The sequence below is a fragment of the Aedes albopictus genome, chromosome 2, assembly GCF_035046485.1.
Source record: "Aedes albopictus strain Foshan chromosome 2, AalbF5, whole genome shotgun sequence".
Taxonomy (NCBI): Eukaryota; Metazoa; Arthropoda; class Insecta; order Diptera; family Culicidae; genus Aedes; species Aedes albopictus.
In genome coordinates this window covers 354,115,373-354,134,832 of record NC_085137.1, presented here as the reverse complement: position 1 = coordinate 354,134,832, position 19,460 = coordinate 354,115,373, and the positions used below count along the sequence as shown (strand labels likewise).

The 19,460-nt window shown below is 37.4% G+C and overlaps 1 protein-coding gene across 2 annotated transcripts in view; it reads right to left on the bottom strand.

Moving 5' to 3' along the window:
• The window catches only part of LOC115253630 (protein FAM13A), a 136,220-nt gene that overhangs the window by 84,175 nt on the left and 32,585 nt on the right, over positions 1–19,460 (bottom strand). Inside the window, exon 1 of one of the 2 annotated variants that reach the window (XM_029866447.2) lies at positions 12,186–12,438. The exons of the other annotated variant lie outside the window; for it this stretch is intronic. The gene's annotated coding sequence lies outside the window, so the exon portion shown is untranslated. Of the gene's footprint in view, positions 1–12,185; positions 12,439–19,460 lie in introns of those variants that run through there. 2 annotated transcript variants of the gene reach the window in all.

The window sequence follows — 19,460 nt, the reverse complement described above, 5'->3', positions numbered from 1 at the left end:
CAAACAAAACAAATTATGTCGCATTATTGATGAGATTCTCTTCAGCAGTTACTTCTTCAAGGAAAAAAAAATCATGGTATTGATTCAAGACTAATTTGTTTTAAATTATCAGAATTTCAAATTACTTAGTTTTCTTCATCGAGGAATATTCTGGAGATTTAAATTGGAGTGTAGACCATGCAAATGTTGGTGTTTCAGTCAGAAAATGTTCATTGAAGGATAGAGGTGTATGGATTTTTCGAAGTTTCATATCAAATTTGTAAACTACTTCAAAGTGTCAAAATACATGCAGGGATTTACAGGCTTATCTCAAAAATTTTGTAGGTTTTGTAAAATTTTGTAGGTTCCTTTAAAATTTAAGATGTTTCAAATGGATAATAAAGTTTAAACCTCAGTTATACAATTTAATTGCTGTTAATCTAGTTTTTTGTAAGAATCTAAGAAATATAATCTTATCTCAAGAAAAATCTAAGATATAAAATTACATCTCAACAAAACAATCAGACAATCATAGATTTAACAAACATTCTAAAAAACACCGTCTTCGACCAGAGGCTGTACAGACTAAACATTGAACAATCACTAACATTAGGCGATGGACATTACACGAAAAACACCTAATGAAGAATTTTCTGTTTGACGAAAATTTTCCACCAACTGGAGCAAGAATCGAACCCACACTTTCACAAACATTAAGCTGAATTAAAAACAATGTTAAAACTTGTAGGTACCGTAAAATGGGGTAACTTTGATAGCTTTTCAGCGAATTTTCTCAATATTTTTACATGTAACAGTATTTCCCCGAGTTTTATATTTTTAAAACAAGTACTGGGGTATCAGTTATCAATTGCAATTTTTCGATAATCTGAAATATTTTGGATAACTTTTAGTTTTTCATATAACCGAAAATCAGATTTTCATTTTGGGGTAACTTTGATAATGCTCTAAAACACATCAAATCTCAAAAAATAATCACAGATTGAAATCTTAGGAGTATTAACATGATGAGAGAAGGCTTGTGGAATATATTAAATAGGATTTTTATAGCAAAACATTGATTTTTTACTAAATTCTACATATAAAAATGAGTTTATGGAGTATTGAGCGCAAAACACAATAAATTTAGCTATCAAAAATCATTATCTTTGTAATAATAAATGCTTAACGGTACATCGACATATAATTACATGCTATTCATTGTTAGTTTTCTTTTTTTGGGTAGTTTTTTAATGTTTTATTAACAAATTTTGAACAACACACATTTATCTAATGAATTACAAGGGCATTGCATACTTTTAGGCGTTTATCAATGTATGGAGAATAATATCCCAATTTACAAAATTGCCTCAATTGCGTGAAAACACGCTTCGTTAAAAGATTCAAAGCCAGATTTGAAATCTACTATGATGAATCTATCGAGAATAAGTGTCCATTCACTGAAAAAATAGTTGTAACGAAGTCGTATAGCAGATTGTTTGAAGGGGTTGATAAATGACAAAAATAACAACAATTTTTATTTTTTGTTCAAAAAGTTGTATATAAACTAGATTTTAATAAAAATTCATCTAAGATGAACTTTCATATGTATAGAATTGATTTACGTTTACCTTTTTCTTAACTGGTTGAAGGAATCATAGTTATAAGATTAATTACACAATGCCTGCCGCACTATAATAGTTACCCGCATTATCAAAGATACCCCGTTTTACGGTACCTATTTTGTGCTACTTGTTTGTTTTATATGTAAAGCTATAGAATATTTGTATTTTATAAAGTTTTCAATTATATTTAAGACATTGTTTACGAAGAAAAAAAAACGATTAAAAAAAAACTTTTTCAAAATCATTTTTTCCATTTATTTAAGAATTATGAAAAAAAAAATTTTGGGTTGTCCACGTGGACATTGGGGGAGGGGGGTAGGGGTCAATGAAAAGTCCACGCTTGTCCACGGGGAGGGGGGAGGGGGTCAAAAACCATGAATTTTCTGTCCACGTGGTATATGGATGGCCCCTAAGCAGTTATTCATGAAGAAATTCCTGGAGGCATTCCTGGAGGAATTTCTGGAGAAATAACCAGGAGAAATTCCCTGGAGGAATTCCTGGAGTAATCCCTGGAAGAATTCCTGTAGGAAACTCTGGAGGAATCCCTGGAGGAAACTCTGGAGAAATCCCTGGAGGAATTTCTGGAGAAATCCCTTAAATCCTGAAGAAATTACTGGATTACTTGTTGGAGGAAATCTTGAATGAATTCTTGGATGAGTCCAAGGAACCCATTTAGGGATTCGCGAAGGAACCACTATGCAAATCCTATTCAAAAATAAGCGTTTTTTATCAATAATCCAAAAACAAGTAGAGATATCGCAATTCTAAGCACATTTATAGAATAGCCTATATTGTCGTCAAAAAAAAAATGTTTTTAGTCACATAAAATTTTTGACAACTTTCCCAGTCAACACTCATCGCATATGATGTTGGATAGGATGCAAAAGTGGAGGCGATATATGCACACTTTACACGCGGTTAAATAGAAGCAGGTACGCATATGGCCTCCACTTTGGCATGCTATTCAACATCATATAAGACTTTGTGTTTACTGGGTTTAGGCCCCTTGAGGGACAACTTAGCCTTGAGATACGGACTTCAAATTTTCACACGATCATTTCTTAGCTAAAACCACAGACAAACAGACGTAACACTCTTCAAAACGGCTTGGCACATGCATTTAACGATCAATTCAAATTTCATTTGATTTGCGCGATAGTTCCACCAGATGCGCTAGTGTTCGATCGCTTTGACGTTTGCCAGTGTACACGTTGCTGAATGATGCAAACGAAAATTACAGGCAATTTATGTAGTAGTGTGCGTGTCAGCAAAACGTCAAATCGAAATTCATCATGGCCGACAGTGTCGCGCGCGGTTCTACCAACAGGTGGCAGTGTGCTCATGAAAATGACACCGGGCAAAATTTTTTGATGAATTTCCTCTAAGAGTTACGTCTGTTTGTCTGTGCTAAAACGATCATTTTCCAATAACTAACTTTTAATATTTCCGATTTCCAGGGGAGCCTGGTACCCCCTAGAATTTTTTCATAATAAAATTTCAAACGATAAATAATTCCAATATTTATTAATGGCACATTTGAATGAAACGGGAGCAGCTTATCGCGAAACTACTTTATTACCTGTGTAAATATTCTGTAAATAAAGCACCAAAATGGTGCTAATTTTATCCTAGCTGATTACAGTGGTTTTTCGGTTTTATCACGATCAAAAAAAAATTTACCGTGATATAAACGAAACCGTGAATTTGGTGAAACGAGAAAAAAATGTATTTTTTTTATTCTAAATCGTTCAGCTGTAAAATATATGAGACGTAGTTCACATTTTTTATCAGTTTTGGTGGATTGGGCAATGTTGTATTGATTTTATTTTGATTTCGGAATGTTTTAGAACAAATGTGATAAAAACGAAACGGAAATCGTGATAAAATCGAATAGAAAACCGTGAATTTGGGCGAGTAGTGATTAAAACGACTAGTGATAAAACCGAAACGCCACTGTATTTTGTTTAGAACCCTCCAAATAGGATTATTATATATAAAATGTGTGTATCAGTTTTTCGGTTCCAGTAGTTGCCTGGGTGATCAATTTAAAACAATTTCGGTACCGAGCAATCCTTCCTTTATCAAGAATCAAGTAATGCTACAACTGATAAAAGTTGAACTCATTTTCTAATTTTTGTCAAGTATTTATTATTGGGGCGTAATTTTGATAATCTTCAATAATGAGTTTTTTAGTACCGAGCTACCCGGATAAAAACTAACCGGGTATTTGGTGAAAACCATTCCTGTACCATACAGTGTACTAGCTACAATACAGGGGATACTCAAAATAACTGGGACAGGTGAAATTTTCACTTTTCAAAAAATGTTTAACTCGCTGTAACTTTTCGAAAAAGGCATCAAATATTCTCAAATTTTTACTGTAAGTTCATCAACTAGTTGTGTATTTGTGGTCATAATTTGGAAAAGATCGAGCCATTTAACACAAAGTTATAAAGGTTCTAGAAAAAGGTATAATTATTAGATAGCCAACTTTGAGCTGTTATATCTCCGGATTCAATGATCCGAATGCAATGAAATTTTGATCATTTATGACTTATAAAATGAGCTTTTAAAAACATTTGACTAAACTTAAAATTCTTCACATGAAAGAAAATTATTTCGATTAGTTTATTTTTCTAATATATCACCAATTTATCCAAAACTTCATCATCGTTTGAAAATTCAAGATAGTAATTATAGTTCATTTGAATTCCCTATAATTGAATTGAATATATTTATGTTTCAAAGGAAAGCAACCAAATAGCCGACATTAAAATGAAAATGTAATGGGATGCACATGAAAAATAGATAAATTTACTTAAAAAACATGAAATAAATGAAAACTCCCTAACTCTTTTTCTTATTATAAATTTCAAATTAAGTCAACTGTTTTTTAAAGTTCATTATATAAGTCATAAATGAACAAAATTTCATTGCATTCGGTTCATTGAATCCGGAGATATAACAGCTCAAAGTTGGCTATCGAATAATTATACCTTTTTCTCGAATCCATATAACTTCGTGTAGAATGGACCGATCTTTTCCAAATTTGAACCACTGATACACAACTAGTTGATGAACTTACAGTAAAAATTTGAGAATATTTGATGCCCTTTTCGAAAAGTTACAGCGAGTTGAACATTTTTTGAAAAGTGAAAATTTTACCTGTCCCAGTTATTTTGAGTATCCCCTGTATAGTGTATTGTAATGGAATGGTTCGCTAAAAGCTTTGCACATTGGTAGCTACTATACAATTACATCCGATCTTTATGTGACAATATATTATACTGTTTTTCTTACGTTTGAACCATTCACTATTTCGAAACAATCTTTTTTCGCGCATTTTTAATTATTTATTCAGTTTATGATTTTTTCCGTGCTTTGTTTTGTTGATGTTCGTGACATTTTTGTTGCAAAGGAAATGAAAGAGAAAAAAGTGAATAAGTTGAAACATCTATTTAAAGTCAATAAAATGTTTAAATAAAGTGGTAAACCAGGTGTCCTAAGGACTGCATATCCAAGAGATATGGTGGGCTAGGTATGTAGAGTGCGATGAGAGGAATACGAATGTAGGTCAACCCGGAAGGACGCAGGCCAGATTACCGTAAATCAGTGGATGAGTTCAACACCCAAGCAACACACATGTTATAATAGAGTTACAACAGCGCAAGTTTTGGTTGTATAGAAGTTTATTTTACGTAATTCTAACATTGTGTTGGAATAACGTAAAATAAACTTCAATACAACCAAAATTTGCGCTGTCGTAACTTTTATATAGAATGTGTGTTACTTGGGCACTATTCTTTCTCTTCTTCTCTCATGTGAAATTGCCTTGTACAACAACCGAATTAAATGCGACTTATCTTTGACATTTTTAACATAACGACAGGACTGGACACTGAAACGACTGCTGATATAAGTTCGTCTTCGCTTTTTAACCTAACTTATAGTTGAATCGCACTTGATAGTTTTCTTATGAGTTGTTATGTACATACAGTAGCGTAGCCAGAAATTGTCTCTGGGAGGGGTTTTCAACGGTCAATGATACCTTTTTTGATTAGACATTTACATATTGTAAAATGTAATGAGCAATTGCATTCGTAGTTTGAAAATAGCGGCGCAGCCGAAAATTTTTTCGTCGCAAAGCGCTTTATACTGAAAATTTGTTCCACAAATTTTGGCTGGGGGGGGGGGGAGAGGTTTAACCCTAAACAACCCCCCCCCCCCCCCCCCGTGGCTACGCCAGTGTGTACATATTTCATAGTTCAGTCAAACTGGAGCCTCAATATTGCAAAAACGGTTAAGCACGCTGTAATGATACTTATGTACCTCGTCACCCACTTCATGCAACTACATTAGTGGTCTAATAACACTTAGCGCGCTAGGCATAGTTCCATCATGCCGCTCAAAGTGTTGCCACAAATAATGCTTAGTTTGCAAAACCCAGTTATCTGGCTGGTGGGACATGGGAGCCTAAGCTTCAACTGTTGATGCAATCAGAGGCTACTCAGACTTAGACGAGTTTAGGTTAGTTTGGCTAGAACTGCCATTATCGAAGGAGCATGACGAGATAATATAACATTATATGGTTTATCTAATGTAAAACAATACAACATAACAAAAGAGAACCATTCCAAAACCATGATTAAATTTATAACCAGTAGTGAAATTACAATTAAAAACAATATATTTACGGTACATTTTATTGTTTGAAACCATACGTGTACCATACAATGTACGGTATATTAAAGCCCACGTATCAGTATTTCGAACAATTCATTTACAATAAAATGTATGGTTTTGTAAAAAAATATATATGGAGAAAAATATTTTTTATATTGTTACGATACTTAACAACCCGTATAGTATATTGTAAAAATCTTATTTACAATTCACTGTAAGGTGTTTACATTACATCTTATTGTAGTCGCATAATTGATTTCATTGGAACGCATTTTTAATTTAGGCGAATTGGTTTGAATGATGCTTGTAGTTGTTTGATATTGAGTGCGTGACATGTGGGCTTCTAACGGCAGACCTTTTGATAAAAAAATATGATTCAGCATAATTGTGAGTACAGTATTGTTCCAATTTTATCAACCCTCAATTTCTAAGTAATGCTTTTAAAAATTGTTCGTTAAAGACTTTTGAAATTTCTTCGAATTTGTGGGAATATTTTTGGAAATTCCTTCGTCGTTTTCTTTAAGACTTTCTGTAGTAATACCTTTTGATATTGGTCTGGCCATTTCTTTCATAATTTCTTCAGCATGTTTTTCTTTGAGAATTTTCTGCGGTAGTTCCATTGGAATTAAATTAGCAATTTCTTTGGAAATTTGTACTGATTTTTTTCAATTTCTTGCCCTGCAATTCCTTCTACAGTTTTTTTTTGCAAATTTCTTCAGCAATTTTAGTGTTATTTCTTTAGTAATTCTCTATGATTTGCTGGTGTACATATATAATGCTTTCGAAAGCTGCCTCGACAATTTGTTTATAAATATTGTCTGGTTATTTTGTGAAAATTTATTTGTAAATTTATTTGTCAATACCTTTGACTGTTCCATTTTGAATTTCTCCGGTGATTTCTTTGCGAATTACTTTGCAAATTCCTTCGGCAATTTGTTTGGAAAATCCTTAAGTAATTCCTTTTAAATCTTCTTCGAAAATTTCATAGCAAACCTTTTTGGAAACTCCTCTGTAAGTTCTTTAAGTTATTATCTTGTTAATTTCTCAAACAAATTTTTGATAAATTTATTTCACAATTCCATAAATATATTCTTTGGGATTTTTTCTTCGGCTATTTCTTTGGTTATTCCTTTGGAAATTCAGAAATTCTCAATAGGGCCTGCTCAAAAAATTTACAAAGGAAATGCGATTTCCAAAAGAATAGCCGTGTAAACTTGAAAATGGAATTGCCGAATCAATTTGAAAAGGAATGCTTGAAAGAATTCTAAAAGAAAACACGAGCCCAAGCAACACACATGGTTATGGTTACAAAACAGTCACGGCAGCGCATATAAGGGCTGCCGCAGTAAGTCACAGTGACTTCTGTGCAACTTTTGCTTTATTTTTTGTGTATTTTAACTAATGCTAATTCTACACTTTTCTGTGCAACCCTTACGTGCGCTGTCGTGAATGTTTTGTAACTATGTGTGTTGCTTGGGACGAAATTCCCGAAAAACTTTCACAACGAAATTTCCAGATAAATTTTCATCAAAATTACCTAAGAGTTTTCAAAGAATTTGCCAAAAGAATTTCTATAAGAATTGCCAAAGGAATTGCTGAAGAAATTATGAAAGCATTTAAAATAAGTTGGCTAAATCCAATCCCAAAATAACTTGGTGATATTTGTTTCAACGGAATTGTTGAAGAAATCGACAAAAGATTTTCTGAAGGATTTTTAGAAAGAATTCCAAAAAGAAATGCCGAAATAATTTCTCAGCAAATTCATAAGGAATGTCCAAAAGAATACTAAAACTATTACCAAAATTTTTTTTCAAAGAAATTTCTGAAGAAACTACCCAAGAAATTCCCAATGTAATAATCGAGAAATTCCTAAAGCAATTTTCGAGGCAAGTCAAATCGAAAGAAACTGCTAGGAATTCCTTTAATTTTTACTAAATACATCTTGAATAAATTGCCTAAAGAGCTCCCATAGGAATTATAGAAAGGAAATTCATATAATAATTGCTTAAGAAGTTTTCAAAGGAATTGTCGTAAAAAATCCAAATAGCATAGATAAAGAAAAGTTCGCAGAGTCATTGTCGAATGAAGTACCAAGGGCACTACCGAAGGAATATCCGGAGTTGATGGAAGTGTTATTGGAGCCTAAAAAAACAAATATCAAAATATCGGGTTAGTTCTTTCCGCAACGCAGTTTATCATTATATGTACTCATTAAATTAGGGAGGATCGGTGTTTCCTTTTACAAAAAAATATTAAATAAAAAGACAATCGCGTTAAGTACTGTTCCTTTGAATTCCACTAAGAATTTGCATCTTTTGACAGATACGTATTTCGACCTCAACTGTAAGGTCGTCTTCAGTGTCTTGTACTTGACTTACTCAAGCTGCCCAAGTAACACAATTTGTTATAATTCTGTATATAATACATGTTTCATACAAACGTCCATGTTTTGTTTCAAATATGGGAAACGTATTTTCATACACTTATATAACCGAAAAAGCGCAAAAAATGGCGGCTTATAAAACATCTTTGATGTTACTGAAGATGTTTTTCAATACATTATTATAACATAAAATTATGTATCGAATATGTTCTCAGCAACATCATAACAACTTACTTATAGCTGGCACGAAAATTATATTTATTGGCCACGCACAGCAAATAAATATGGCATCTATTTTAAATGCAGTATTTAGTGATGGCTCAAAATAATTATCGGGCCTTACATTTCGTTTGTAATTTACCATCTCGATGTTTGGGCACTATGACTTAATTTCATGTGCCGTTCAAAATTTATGGTGAAATAAGCACTTTTCCTCGTCATAAATTCATTCGCTTTCCATCGGATTGGAAATAAGTAGGAAGTTTTTTGACATCTCTGTGGTTTGTAAGAAATTTTCAAACACATTTTCAGACATGCAACATGGTGGCTTCTTGTCAAAGTACCGTCAAAATGTTTTGGGATGTTATTTTCAATTATGATGTATAAATGATGTTCTTTTAGACTGTAGAATTTGTCTTTGTTATCAATAAGAAAATATATTATTTCATTACATATTTAAAATGTTCCAGATGGATAATTATTGGCAGAAATATCAGTGGATGAACAAACGGCTATATATAAAAATGGCAGTGTGAAACTTTTGAGCAGGCACTGTAATTGGTCTGGCCTGATATACGGAAAAACTCAAAGTTCTAGAAATACGTTCAAATTACGACTATTATACATCTCAATCACATGTTTGTCGAATACCACTAGAATCGAATGAAATACATTGAAAAAACATCATAGCAACGTATTTTGAACATCTACTTCTCAATAGCATACGACGTTGTCATTTTTGGTTTTGGATGACCTGTTTTGAACATAGGTATAACAATAACAAAGTTTGAGTGCGTTTCCTAGAATGAATATCAATTAATTATTTTAGTATGTTTCGCGGGATCAAAACTAGTGTAAAAACTGTGCTGGTAAGTGAGATTTAGCCGCCACGTAAGTACCCCCAGTGATTTTTAGGTGACGGGAGGCCTGCCATGCAAATAAATTTGAATGGTTGCGCCCATCTTTCGAGCCATGGTGACTGTGGTCTGCTTGGTGGTCTGCGCCAAGTTTTCTAGAGGCTATCAACATACCCATTTGTAGCCCCGTTTAGCATACTTCTAGCGGGATCAAACCGCAAAGCATAAAATTAAAGTTGCTATCGTATTTGGATTGCCTTGAATTTTTAAGTGAAAGAGATGTTTCTCAAATAGTGATCAAGTCAGTGAGAAGAGCTATCAAACTGATAATGTTGCACATTAACGTATTTAGTACGTGAAAACAACGTTTTAATAACATGTTTGAGCTCAAAGGTTATAACTATGTGCTAATGATGTCATCTTCAATTGAAGCAAAACGATGACACAATTATCTTGTGTAACCAACATTAGATTTACGTTATTTCAACATGTAGTGAGGATGATAACATTTTTCAGCAACTTGTTATTGCCAAACACAGTTATAACATGGTTTCAACATAATATGTGTACAAATACGATTATAGTACTATACTACAACGTCTTTTTTGAAGTTTATTCTCAAAGATGTTTTCTGTGTTACTTGGGTGAAATCCATTAAAACTGGAATCCACTGTACCTGGCACCCCATAGGCATCCCCTAGGAGAAAACCTTATCTACATCAATGCTCTGCTTCTCGAATGGATCGCACGCCGGTCGTACCTAGGACGGACACCATACGAAGGTACACGGAACCGCCAAACTACCCAAAATTGAGTTCTTTTGACGCAATCCCATAGTTCCGCCCAATAAGCCAAATTTGAGTAAATCGATTAAACTCACACTAGGTAAATTGCCTTTACCTCCAGCAAAAAAATATACTTAAGAGTAGGTAAATTCAACCCAAGACCCCCCCCTCATTCAACCCAAATTTGAGTATACCTACATTTACTCAAAATTGGCTTATTGGGCTCAAGGACCCCCATTGGGTAGATGCATCTCTGTTTGTTTTTGACAACATCGGTGGGGGAAAGAGGGAAAACAACCTAATTTTGGGTAACTAGTTTATTCGATATACTCAGCTTTGAGTAAAATCGACCCAAAAATTAGGTAGTTTGATTTCTTCGTGTACCTACGGAATTGTTTACACAATATCCTAACATTATGTGGAAGTTAGTGAATGATCTTCTTCTCCAGACTGCAAAAGTCCATGACGATTATCTGTCAAGTTCTGATAAACTCCGTTATAATTTTTTCGTGCTTTTCCCAGTAAAATCATTGTGCAATATTGAATGTTGACATGTTCACAACATTTGTGTCAAAAACATTTAGTCTAGAGACTGCCTGCTTACTAAATCCGTTAAAGCCACTTAACCTTTTGGAGCCGGACTGTTTTGCCACTGCTGCCGCAACCTCGTTGGCCTCGAACACGTTTGTTAGGGTTGGTTTCATCACCGGGGTCATATATGACCCCTCCGGCTCCAAAGGGTTAATAAAGCTTTTGTAGTTGAGCAAAATTGAACAACCATGCTTCTCCAATCCTTGGACTAGTTTGAAAAAAAAATTTACTATTTTGAGAACATATAATTTCCATAAATATTAATTTTAACATATGAATACGAAAACAAAAAAGAATTCAACCTCCAGCAGTTTTTGAAGAACTCCATTGTCACGCATTGAAGAAAACATAATATGTTGTAATTGATTGTTCACAGTTGGTGGCACACGTTTTATAACTATATACTCAACCAATTCTTTGTAATTTGTAATAACTAGCAGCATGCCTTGTCTTTACAAAACAAAATCGTGAGACTCATTCTTTTTACTTTTCAGTCAAAAGGCTCAGATCACTCTTATTGATTCAATGCTCCCATATTATTCGTATTTGAATCAATACGATAATGGCAACAATGATTTCCTTTCTTTTTGTACCACAAGCAAGCCAATCAGCAAAAATGACGCACAAAACTTAACATTCTCAATAACTAAAAAACTAATCTCAGTAGATCTCGTTAATCCAGAAGTCAGATTATCAAAAATGAATTTAAACACTTGAGACAAAGAAACAAGAACAATAAAATTCATGAAGTCGCTTTTCCCACGACTACTCCAACTCAATAAACAATTATGTTCAAATCCCCCACCCAAATGTACTCTAGTCACGTAAACCACTGTTCCTATTGTATACTATAACACTGCTCCAATTGGAACCCCTAAACTTGCTGCAAGAAAAACTGAACTTGCTCACTTCCTGCCGAACTCATTTTAAACACCCTGACATAAATTTCCACAAAACTTGGTTCCGAATTGCTTCAATGTCCTATTTTACAATTAACTTCCAACCCCGGTACAACCAAGCAAACAATCATCCCCATTATCCCCAGCGAGACAGGTGGAAAATTTACCTCATACTGATGAAATAACTTCAAGTACCCGACTGGAAAAAAACGGAATCAAACACTTCGGTCACCACTCACTGTCGTCTGCCATACGTCAACACTGATCCAATGACAGCGCGGAACACTTGCAACATTAATACTGAACCGACAATAGTTTGATTGATTATTAATCAACTTTTTTTCATCACCATGGAAAGCGTCGTCGGAAGAACCGCAAGTGGAAAAACGCTCACGGCCGTCGCGATTAGAGTGATCCGAATTTTCCCTGGCCGAAAACCTCCACGCAGTTTTCGTGCCCTTTTCTGCTCATGCTCTCTGAGAAGTGGGGTTTCTCACGCGCTCTCGAGTCCGAGTTTTGCCCCATGGTTGGGCCCTTGTTTTGGGTGCACCTGTACCCAGACGAATGAGTTTAGTTACGAACAGGAAAGATTCTCTCTGGAATTACTTGCTGTGCGAATTTACCACCAAATATCACGTAGACTGCGGATGCATTCCTACACCTGAATTACAATAGGGAAGGTACAGAAACTAGGTCCTTGGAGTGTAGTTGCTTCGACAGGATATTCGAGGCTTGGAGTAGGGAATTCAAACAGTCATTCGCTCTCTGTTTCTCCGGTTTGTGTATTTTCATCCGTTGTCTGAAAATTATCTTCAGCAGGTATCGACAGTGTTGCCAGTATTAAATCTATGGTGTTGCGGTTATGATGGATTATATGATGTGATTTGAAATATCTTAATACCTCTTAAAACAGAGAAAAACAAATTTGCATTGTGACATAAAAACAACGCGGATTTGAACATGTTGTATCAAGTCAGCGTAAACAAATTGGTATTGGAGGCAATAAGGTTTTTTTTTTCAAATAAATAAATCACAAAAAAAAAACAATATTAAATCAAGTTGAAAGGCAGGAACCATGGAGTCCAATTCCTAATTTCATTCAAACGTCAGAAGAAAAATATATACCATGCGCCTCCTTCTTACTTCCTACGCAGGGTTACTCCCTGTTTAACAACTTAATATGTAGCTCATTTGTATGCGGATATTGTAGATTTAGCACTATAAATTGATGTCGGTAGTAACTTCATTGATTTCCGCTGCCTTTCCTATGCATTAAACATAATGTCGGAAGTAGTGCTCTGTATAGAGCATCAGATTTACTATACAGTGCACTACTTCCGACATTATGTTTAACGCATATGAAAGGCAGCGGAAGTCAATGAACTTGCTTCCGACACCAATTTGGTGCTAAATCCACAATATGTTCGAGAAGAATGAGCTCATTCAACGAACTACACTAGTTTACTAAATAATACGAAAATCGTGAAGTTCTATCAACGACCAAAATTTGTCATGTTCAATTACGCCCTGATTCCTGAATCGTACTCGAAAATTGTTTGAGTAGAACAGTTTTTGATTTATAATTGAAATTCGATTTTTACACTCTTCAAAAATTTGGAATTTACTATACATTGATAAACGCCTAACAGTATGCAATGCCCTAGTAATATCATTTAGATAAATCAGTGTTGTTCAAAATTTGTTAATAAAACATTAAAAAAAACAACCCAAAAAATAAGAGAACTCACTATGAATAGCATGTAATCATATGTTGATGTACCGTTAAACTTATATTTTTGCAAAGATAATGATTAATGATAGCTAAATTCACTGTGTTTTTCACTCAGTACTCCAAAAACACATTTTTATATGTAGAATTCAGTAAAAATCAATGTTTTGATATAAAAATTTTTGTCTGATATATTCCACAAGGCTTCTCTCATCATGTTCTTACTCCTAAGATTACAATCTGTAATTATTTTTTAAGATTTGATGTGTTTTTCAGGGCATTATCAAAGTTACCCCAAAATAAAAATGTGATTCTCGCTCATATGAAAAAAAAATAGTCACCTAAAATATTTCAGGTTATCGAATCTTTCAATTGCAATTGATGACTGATACCCCAGTACTTGTTTTAAAAATATAAAACTCGGGGAAATACTGTTACATGGAAAAATATTCAGAAAATTCACTGAAAAACTATCAAAGTTACCCCATTTTACGGTACCACGATTTAGTGGACCATCGATTTTATGTACCGTCAAATGGGATAACTTGCAACACTTTTCGACTTTGAAGCAATATCATTGAAAATCAAAACATTTGAAACATCCTGTGAAGCATCGTGTACGCTAATTACCCCGAGTAGAATACTATGCAGCACTTGGTTTACCAAAATACGTTGCCACCTAATCAGGAGGTGCTAAATACATGCTTGTTGCAAGTTTCCCCATCTGTGGGGTAACTTGCAACATAGGACATGAAGCCAAGTTAGCTATCATTAAACAGCACTAACATTCTAGTATATAGTCGTATTGTAAATTTTTGATGTTATGCATGAAACATACCATAAAAAGATGTACACTAACCAATTGACATATAATTTTTCATGAAAGGATTGATAGTTATTGCAAGCGAGAGTATATCGTTTAGCAACAGGTCTCACGTCACTCAAACACAATATATATATATATATATATATATATATATGATTCTCGTGACTTAGCACTCATTACAAAATGTCAACAATGATTATTGTCATTTCTTGAAAAGGTAGAGTGAGTCATCTTAAAGTAGTTTTCAATTTGAAGTGGTGTTTGGCAATTTCTGCTAAATTTACATGATTGAAACACACCTATTCTACTTTGTAAATGTCAAACTCGCTAATTTGGGTATTAAACTGAAATAATTTACTCCATCCATTCAGAATTGATGTTGGTGATTGCTTTACAACGTTCAAAAACAAAAATTGAACTTTTAACATGATGAAACATGAATGAAACTTCAAAATGTGGTATTTCCTAACAATGTTTGAAGGTCATGTGCAAAAAAAAAATTGAAAAAAATGAATTGTCATTTGAAAATAACCGCGTTACGTAATCAATAAATGATCCATTTCGGTTATTTCTGTCATATATATCGTGAAATGAAGATAAATAATAGAAGGTTTCGGCACGGTAAAGGCTGGGTATGCTGCGCAATTCAGATCCCATTGTGATCCACTAGCCTCTGCCCAGCAACTCCTATCCCTACCTCCACGCGGTACCGGCCGGAAACTATGAGCAACCTTAGAGAAGACCGGGTAACCAACCCCGGTGGGAACTTTGGTCGTAGGCTGACAGGGAAGGGGGGGTTTGTTTCGGCAAACCTGAGCGTCTGTTCTCCAGGAGGAGCGGCTCACAACAGCGTCTGATCCCCATGTTAGGGGCGGCTGATCTACGTCCGAGTGCCAGGGAAGGACTCTAAGCTCAACTGTGCACTATGGTCCTCCGGAAAGTAGGGGGTTGGTGTCAGGCCCTACGAGCCAGCCGTAAAAAACCATTGTAACGGAAAATCAGCAACAGAATAATACGAACCGAGACCAACGGCAACGACCCCAGCGAACAAAAAGGACTTGCGATTGGAAACTCGGTACGTGGAACTGCCGATCTCTCAACTTCATTGGGAGCACCCGCATACTCGCCGATCTACTGAAGGACCGCGGGTTCGGCATCGTAGCGCTGCAGGAGGTGTGTTGGACAGGATCCATGGTGCGAACGTTTAGAGGTAATCATACCATCTACCAGAGCTGCGGCAACACGCGCGAGCTGGGAACAGCTTTCATCGTGATACGTGATATGCAGAGGCGCGTGATCGGTTGGTGGCCGATCGACGAAAGAATGTGCAGGTTGAGGATCAAGGGCCGATTCTTCAACTTCAGCATAATGAACGTGCACAGCCCACACTCCGGAAGTACTGATGATGACAAGGACGCATTTTACGCGCAGCTCGAACGCGAGTACGATCGCTGCCCAAGCCACGACGTCAAGATCATCATAGGAGATTTGAACGCTCAGGTAGGCCAGGAGGAGGAATTCAGACCGACGATTGGTAAGTTCAGCGCCCACCAGCATACGAACGAAAACGGCCTACGACTCATTGATTTCGCCGCCTCCAAAAATATGGCCATACGTAGCACCTTCTTCCAACACAGCCTCCCTTATCGTTACACCTGGAGATCACCACAGCAGACGGAATCTCAAATCGACCACGTTCTGATTGACGGACGGCACTTCTCCGACATTATCGACGTCAGGACCTATCGTGGCGCCAACATCGACTCCGACCACTATCTGGTGATGGTCAAACTGCGCCCAAAACTCTCCGTCATCAACAATGTACGGTACCGGCGACCGCCACGGTACAACCTAGAGCGACTGAAGCAACCGGATGTCGCCTCAGCATACGCGCAGAATCTCGAAGCCGCGTTGCCAGACGAGGGCGAGCTCGATGAGGCCCCTCTAGAGGACTGCTGGAGTACAGTGAAAGCAGCCATCAACGACGCAGCCGAGAGCACCATCGGGTACGTGGAACGGAATCGACGTAACGAATGGTTCGACGAAGAATGCAGAACGGTTTTGGAGGAGAAGAACGCAGCGAGGGCGGTAATGCTGCAGCAAGGGACTCGACAGAACGTGGAACGTTACAAACAGAAGCGGAAACAGCAGACCCGCCTCTTTCGGGAGAAAAAGCGCCGCCTGGAAGAAGCGGAGTGTGAAGAAATGGAACTGCTGTGCCGTTCCCAAGAAACACGGATGTTCTATCAGAAGCTCAACGCATCCCGCAACGGCTTCGTGCCGCGAGCCGAAATATGCAGGGATAAAGACGGAGGCCTCTTGACGGACGGACGTGAGGTGATCGAAAGGTGGAAGCAGCACTTCGATCAGCACCTGAACGGCGTGGAGAACGTAGGCACGGGAGCCCACGGCAACGGAAGGAACGACGATGCCAGTGCAGCGGAGGACGGAAATGAACCAACTCCCACGCTGAGGGAAGTTAAGGATGCCATTCACCAGCTCAAAACCAACAAAGCAGCTGGTAAGGATGGTATCGCAGCTGACCTCAACAAGATGGGCCCAGAAAAGTTGGCCACCTGCCTGCATCGGCTGATAGTCAGGATCTGGGAAACCGAACAACTACCGGAGGAGTGGCAGGAAGGGGTAATCTGCCCCATTCACAAGAAAGGCGACCATTTGGAATGTGAGAACTTCAGGGCGATCACTATTTTGAATGCTGCCTACAAAGTGCTATCCCAGATCATCTTCCGTCGTCTGTCACCTAAAACAAATGAGTTCGTGGGAAGTTATCAAGCCGGCTTCATCGACGGCCGGTCGACAACGGACCAGATCTTTACCGTACGGCAAATCCTCCAGAAATGCCGTGGATAACAGGTCCCAACGCACCACCTGTTCATCGACTTCAAAGCGGCATACGATAGTATCGACCGCGCAGAGCTATGGAGAATCATGGACGAAAACGGCTTTCCTGGGAAGCTGACTAGACTGATTAAAGCAACGATGGGCGGTGTGCAAAACTGCGTAAGGGTTTCGGGTGAACTATCAAGTTCATTCGTATCTCGCCGGGGACTGCGACAAGGTGACGGACTCTCATGTCTACTCTTCAATCGCGCTGGAAGGTATGATGTGACGAGCCGGGCTCAACAGCCGGGGAACGATTTTCACAAAATCCGGTCAATTTGTGTGCTTTGCGGACGACATGGACATTATCGCTAGAACATTTGGAACGGTGGCAGAACTGTACACCCGCCTGAAACGCGAAGCAGCAAAGGTCGGACTGGTGGTGAATGCCTCAAAAACAAAGTACATGCTGGTAGGCGGAACCGAAAACGACCGGATCCGTCTGGGTAGTAATGTTACGATAGACGGGGATACTTTCGAGGTGGTGGAGGAATTCGTCTACCTCGGATCCTTACTGACGGCTGACAACAACGTGAGCCGAGAAATTCGGAGGCGCATCATCAGCGGAAGTCGGGCCTACTACGGGCTCCAGAAGAAACTGCGGTCGAAAAAGATTCACCCACGCACCAAATGCACCATGTACAAAACGCTGATAAGACCGGTGATCCTCTACGGGCACGAGACATAGACCATGCTCGAGGAGGACCTGCAAGCACTCGGAGTTTTCGAGCGACGCGTGCTAAGAACGATCTTCGGCGGTGTGCAGGAGAACGGTGTGTGGCGGAGAAGAATGAACCACGAGCTCGCTGCACTTTACGGCGAACCCAGCATCCAGAAGGTGGCCAAAGCCGGAAGGATACGTTGGGCAGGGCATGTTGCAAGAATGCCGGACAACAATCCCGCAAAGCTGGTGTTTGCAACGGATCCGGTTGGCACAAGAAGGCGTGGAGCGCAGAGAGCACGATGGGCGGACCAGGTCGAGCGTGACTTGGCGAGCATTGTGGGCGACCGAGGATGGAGAGCGGCAGCCACAAACCGAGTATTGTGTCGTACTATTGTTGATTATGTCTTGTCTTAATGATGTTGAACAAATAAATGTATGTATGTAATAGAAGGTTTCGTCAAATTCAACTGTTGCAAGTTACCCCACAGTGGTTGTCGAATATAATAATGATTTTTTGCATTACTTAGTCGATAAGTTTATCAAACTTTTATCGTTTAGCTAAGCTTACTATTAGGTACCCTAACTGCAAGCAAGGTCATCAGACTTATCGCACTTACCATAAGGGAGAGGTCAAGCACGATTTTCATACTTGTTTTTATGGCATAAAATGAGCAATCCGTTTTAACAGTGTAGCTAAACCATAAACAAAGAAACAAAGCTATTTTTTATACTAAATCGATCTTTGATACACATAATCTCTATAACCGAAATAGTAGGGCATACTAGTTTTCATTATTATTAGAAAATGATTCACATTTAGTGTATGTCATCGTGTTGCAAGTTACACCGCTGTTGCAAGTAACCCCATTTGACGGTACTTCGATTTTATGTAATTTTTACCTCGACTTTATTTACATTTTTTTAATGATAAAATGTTTGATGTTTCGCATTTTGCGTTATGATGACTTATAATGCAGGGGTTTTTAGCCATCTGACATACGGAGCACTTCATATCAATAAATTGTTTAGTGGAGCACTACGAGCTATTATGCGCCAAACATACCTCATGAAATACTTAGTTATATATATATTTTTCTTTTATCTCATTCTTCCCTTTCTGACTTTGTAGGTTTTTGAATTTGGATTGATTGTGCTTCGATTTTGGGGAATGATAAGTACGAAACTTTTATTGGCTCGACTGGATATAACGCGACGATATTCGGTTTGACGCTATGAACGGTTTATTGGCAACTAACTCTGGTAGACTGATTGCTATCGGTTATATCGCTAAGCGGGAAGATCGGCACACAGGTTAGACTGAT